The following is a 6,629-nucleotide window of genomic DNA, read 5'->3' as shown; positions in this document are numbered from 1 at the left end:
ATTAACGTACGGCGTCTACAAATCACGAACGCAGACCGGGCCACCGAGCAGCAGACTCGTGTCGGGAACAATCACCGCCTGCATCCGAAGTATCAAAAAGTTATTTTTACGATTTTCCGTACACGCATTACAATAATGTCGTATAGCCGGCAGAAATAGGCGCCCATACGCGCGTGTTATAATATTAACTACGGCCTATAAGTACGATGCGGCGCGTTTGTATAATATATTACCTGCTACAATATTGTCGAGACTCGAAATACGTAATAGTATTTTACTATATCATATCGCTCACGAACAATCAATAACCTTTAAACTCGCCTCGTGTAGACTGCAGTCATGGGTACGTACGTGGTATGAGTACACCGAACAGGAACCTCGGAAGTAATACATTTTATTATTGTATATATAATTAAAAATTAACGACGCGCACACACGCGGGCGTGTATGATGTGTTATATAGGAAATACAATATATTATGTTAGACTTACCGTTATTATGTAGCTAGAAGACGTATTGTACGCAACGCGATGCCAACGCGGGTACACGAGTAGTAGGTATACAGGTATATATATATATATATATAAATATAATATACGGCTCTAGGATACCTTATGGGCTATTTTATTGTGTTATGTCGTCGTATAGCGTGTCGACGCGTCGGATTTAATGTTACACAACATCAGAACAACTGCAGAGTTCTGCGGTCTACAGCACCGCAGTCGTTCGTAAAGTATATAATATAATTGTGATCGTTTTGTTATATCACCGCTAAACACTGTGTTTTAGTAAGCGATGAATACACATATATAAATATATATATATACTTATATACACACTGATAAGTTGTTGAACCATCTTTATTGCCGCTATACGATAGTCATGTTTTTAAGGAATAAAAATACTAAACTAATCATAACTTTTCCTAGTTTTCGACCGCAATCATGCACTCGTGCGAACAAAGATTATAACAATGTATTGGTAATGGTCATTGGATATCGAACGCTATGCGCTCGTGTCGTGCGTATGACGAGATATGACTCGTTTGATGAACGTACTGCGCGCCTTGCATCACCAGCTGTTACCGCTGTTACCGTGGTCGTCCTATACTAGAACATCATTTCGGTTTTTTGTTCCGAGTCCGCACTAATGCACTTTAAGGGATGATTAACAGTCGAAAGAATCAAAAGCTTACGAGCACCAACTAGCGATATTACATCTCAACAGCCGCAGAGACAAGTTAATATTATATGATTTGATATCTTCATTGATAATGCATTATTTACAAAAAAAAATGTATATTTTAAAATTATCCTACGTGAAAACACTTCACACATTAATAAGTATGCGTATAAAGTAATTAATTTGACGGAGTATAAGAGCATAATAATATTAAAAGACTAATTATCCACATCACACTCATACACAGTACTTGGGGAGGGAGGAAATAACGCCCCTACCAAAGTATTTCCAAAACACTAAATCGATTAGTAATCCACACTAAACTCCCTGCCGTTAGACGTAGAACGATTGACCTACATGAAAGGAAAGATTTTTTTTAACGCTTAGATTATAAATAACAGATGGTTTAATTTTTAATGTTTTGTGACATTTTAAAATAACGATATTAACGATAAAACATAGTTGCGGGTTAATTAAAAAAAGATTTTTTATTGCTCAAATTAATAAAAGCGATGAGGCACAGCAAATATGTGATTTTAAAATTTACATTTTAGTAAAATAATTAAATATCTAATAAAACTCAGTAAATAGTTTAATAGCTTCTTTTTTTTTTTTTTTGGTTAATTCATTTATGAGGCATTTAGTAACATCTTCAAACCACAATAAAAATATTTGAATATTTTTAATTAATTTGGACTTTTACAATAATAGTACAAAATACACTAAAATAATGACGATTTATAGAAAGATTATCCTTCTACGTCAAATGGGCACGCTACTGCCGCACTACGTACCACACCACTCAGTATCTACAAAGTAAACCTAAATTTTTTATAGAAAAATGTTGTCATTTTAAATGGATTTCACTGCAGCGCCTCAAATGTCACGCATACACTGTAGCACTGCTTTAGGTGAGGATAATACCAATATGTATTATTATTAAACATAAATAATTAATTATTATTCTATGATTTAAATTTTGTGATAAAATTTTACTTTTCTCAAAATTTCTGTTCGAATACCGAACATATTATGTATAGTGCGTTACCTAATTAGTTGTAAAATCAGTAACTATATTTAAGCAATTAAAAAAAATTGTCATTTTTGTTAAGTTATCGAGGAAATTATTAATACAAACATATATATTATTATTATATTGCATTTAAATACCCACACAGTATCGTGAACTATAGGGTTACTGACTTTCCAATATAAATAATTAATATTATACTGTACATTATACATTGCGCAAATTGCTGTCGCAATTTCGGTCTACGGTGTCGTCGGCATTATCATATTTAAACAATTATACGGTGTCGGTACATGACAGACAGTATTTTGTGTATTACAATATCCCGTCGGGCATCGATGATCATTATACAATTTTTATACAAATTATAAGATTCGCGCGTAAACGTTTATTGGAATTTACGATGACGGGTGGTGTAGTGTAGCCGTTTTCAATCGCTGCATTATTGGCTGGCACAAACATGGGTCCACCTGTTGGTAGGTATAAATAAAATCGCATATTTTTTCTCGCACGCATGTATCGCATTCTATTACATACAGGACGTCCGCGGTGTTTACTTTTCAATTCTCATTTACACCTACCCGCCCGTCCATCATCTACAAAATATACATAGGTTCCTCATTTTACTCCTATGCTATATTATATCCAACCTGTATTATATAGGTGCAATATGAGACTTGTTAGGGTCAACTCTATTCGCACGTGTGAACTTGAAATATTAGGTATTTCGATCGCATCCATCACAAATTAGGTTTATAACATGACCAGATTATTATATACATCGAGCAATTAACTGTGCGTGCAGGAGACATGAGTAACTCACAAAACTAGGCTTTCTCTCTCTCTCTTTCTTTCTATATATATTACATATATATATATCGTGCGAGACGACGACTTTTAGATCAATTAAAAAGACATCAAAATAGATATATTTATTAAGCTCCCATTTTTCTTAATCTTTTTTACAAAGACCGTTTTGGCGTTTTATCATTATTTTTAAGTTAAGATTAATAGAAATGCTCACTATAATTGGAGACTTCCCCATTGAAAAGTATTGTAAAAGTACTAGTTCCTCCCTCCCTACCAAAAAAAAAAAAAAAAACGCCCAGTATTGGGAGACGCGTCCTTTAGGAAAAGTTTTACTGTACATAGATTTATAAATTACTAGCTATATTACAAATTTCAAACCCTCATTTATGAGTTAAATTTTTGAAAATTCTTTCTTAGCAGATGTCTACGTCATAACAGTTATTTGTATGCCAAACGTTCGTCCGATCCATCCTGTGAATTGAGCTGTGCGTTGATAGATCAGTCAGTCACGTTTTCCTTTCATATATATAATATATATATATATATGTGTGTGTGTGTGTGTGTGTGTGTGTGTGTGTATGAATCTAAAAAGCATCTATTAATAACCGCGACGTATGACTTCGTGCTAACACAAATTTAATAATTGTTTTCTACAACTTTTTTCATTTTAAACGAATAGTTAGTAATTTTTAGTTTTAATTTACAATACCATGAAAATAAAGTTGTACGATTGAAATGTATCAAACAAAATAATATATTAATATAATTATAGATTTTCGGATAAATGAACCGACGACTGTAGTGTACTTCTGGTAGCCTAACTTTGACGCCGTGTGATATCGTAATATCGTAAATTTAAACGAAAATATTATTATGAATTTAATAAACGTGATTATTGTTTATTTTTAACACAGTTATGATGTTCATAATAATTTAATACACAGAGAATACAAATTATTGAATGCTCTTACGCACTTCATAGTAAGCGCGTATTATCTACAGATGATTCTGATCTAAATAGTAAATACTAACAATGTGTCGATATATACAGATGAGTTATTGTTTCACACATGGTCGTCATTCGTTGAATAGTTTTTCATTATACAATGTAAAACGTATAATAATAAGACACGTACGAACGTATTAAAAAATTTACCGGGAGAAACTTGAGTGTTCGCGGTTTTGATTAAACCGCATAACATCGTATCGGACTTATCGGAGGATAAAATAATACGCGTGCATACAGCGAGATATACATAAATTAAAATAATACCGTAGAAATATATTATAAAACACAGTATAATATAACATTTCAATTAATCGCAATACAATGCTACATGCATTATCCATGATTGTATAAATCATACAAAATGTGTTATACTTATGCGTTAAGGTTAACTATCCGTCGCTATCCCCTCACCGCTCTCTAGAACGGTACTTAACACTACACAGTGGAAAGAGGGTTTTGCGTGTGCACCACAACTGTTATTACCATACTGCCGCCAGAGAAATTAATTATTTCATCACCACCGTATAATAGAATATTATGATATTGTGGTAGGTACTATGATATGCGCATGATAATATAGATCCGGAGATAACGTGTCAGGTCAACGAATCGCAACGGGGCGCGGGCAATCGACCGAATAATAATTAATTATACAACGTGGAAAAATACGTAATAACGGCGGCTGTTGCCTATTACGCCCATACAGTATGTAGATATTTAATAACATATAATATTATACATTTTAATATGTAAATAAACAAATATGAGGTATAAATGGTACTGGATTTCGTTAGACACTGCTTAAATGATAGATGCGGGTTTACTGCAGGGCTAACGCGTGTTCAAAAAGTTTAGAAAAGCGAAGAATATATATTATTAAGTATCTATAGCACGGAGATACGACCCGAAGCCCCCTTTGTTTCGGTAAATGCGCGGTTCAATACTACAATCTAACAATTATTTTTGTATTTTATTTCTTACAATAGTCATACTTAACTGAACTTTGACAAAATTGATCTTAAATTTAAGTTAACACAATACCATTAATAACTAAGAAATTCTTTGTTAGCACACGATTGAAATGAGTTTTAGAAAAAATTACATAATTATAACTCTAGATATTCACGAGTTTACTTCAAAAATAAACGTAATATCTTTTTCGAAATAGTGAATGTCCACTGTTCAAAGAATCCCTCTGTAGTCTATATAAATCACCAAAGCATATACTTATATATTGCGTACGAATAGATCTATTTATACACGATCGAGTGCGGATGTCACTGCATTATAACGATTCGTTTCAGTTTTTCAGCGGGGTGATTGCAAATACCGCGCATTTTGAGTGAGCTAAATTTGACCTTTCGATTGTTTTCCATACCGAGCACAAATTGTTCAACCCAAGAATTAAGTGAAAGTGTGCAGTTTGAGAATTATGCCATATATTCAACAATGACAAGCAGGCACTTGTTGTTTCGACGAAGGTACCACCTAGAAACTACAATACACGGTAAAATATTTAAAAAAGCGATGTTTATAGTATGTGTGTTCTTATAACACATATAAAGTGTACTTTTTAAGTAAATAAATAAAATAATATATATATATAGACACTTTTATATTATAGCACCGATTTATGTTATCTCGTACCACTTAGATTTTAAAAATACAATCAGTAGTAACCAATATTTTGAATTCTACCTCGTCTACACATAAAGAATGTTTTATATCACCTTGTTATATTAATATTAACACATAGAATTAAATGATGTAATATCCATCAGCAACAGTGCGTTTCCACATATCCATGCGAAAAACAGAGAATAACAAACGATAAAAACCGCAAGATTCTCTGAAACGACGCTAAAAGCAGTAATGTGACCAGATGAGAAAATCGTCGAACCATCTCATGTGGTTTTGGTTTCTTATAGGGGCACGGTTTCGTTTTGTATACAAGAGGGTAAATCGCGCGTGATGTTCTTTCGTGAAATTATACGTAAAAAGAAAAAACTTATAAATCAGCCACTAAAGAAGATTTTCGATCGTTAGAAGTGTATAAAAAGTATTACAATGTGTATGTGTAATAGAATTCTGTTGCAGTTGTCGCAACTGACTTCTACTAAAGTACTTAGTACAAAAGTATGGCTAAAAACGACATTTTTTATTTTATTGGTAATTCACTACGTCGTTGAAAAAATATAGTTGTGGTTTTACTATAGGTACATAATAAATAATATATATATCTAACGGTATTATGGTTTTTGCAAACAAGTTTGTAAGGATACACGTAAAATAACATCGTTGAAGCACGAGAAGAAACAAAAACAGAAATATATTATTAAAATTTAATAAATCACCCGCTCTATTTGTTAACAAAAAAAAAAAAAAAAAAAAAATTATAATAATAATAATAATTCACGCAGCTATTACAAATATCATGTTTCAAAAATCTGTGTAATTACATAATAAAATATATATGTTGTTAAATACATGATATTATAGTCCAACCCGTACAAATGATTACTTAAAAACTAACACTCCGAATGTAGGTATGCATTGTGTGTTATTAGGCGTATTTTGAATACAAAATAATATTTATAG

Source organism: Melanaphis sacchari, unplaced genomic scaffold, assembly GCF_002803265.2.
Source record: "Melanaphis sacchari strain LSU unplaced genomic scaffold, SCAv2.0 Contig8_pilon_pilon, whole genome shotgun sequence".
NCBI lineage: Eukaryota > Metazoa > Arthropoda > Insecta > Hemiptera > Aphididae > Melanaphis > Melanaphis sacchari.
Note: the sequence above shows the minus strand (reverse complement) of the source record.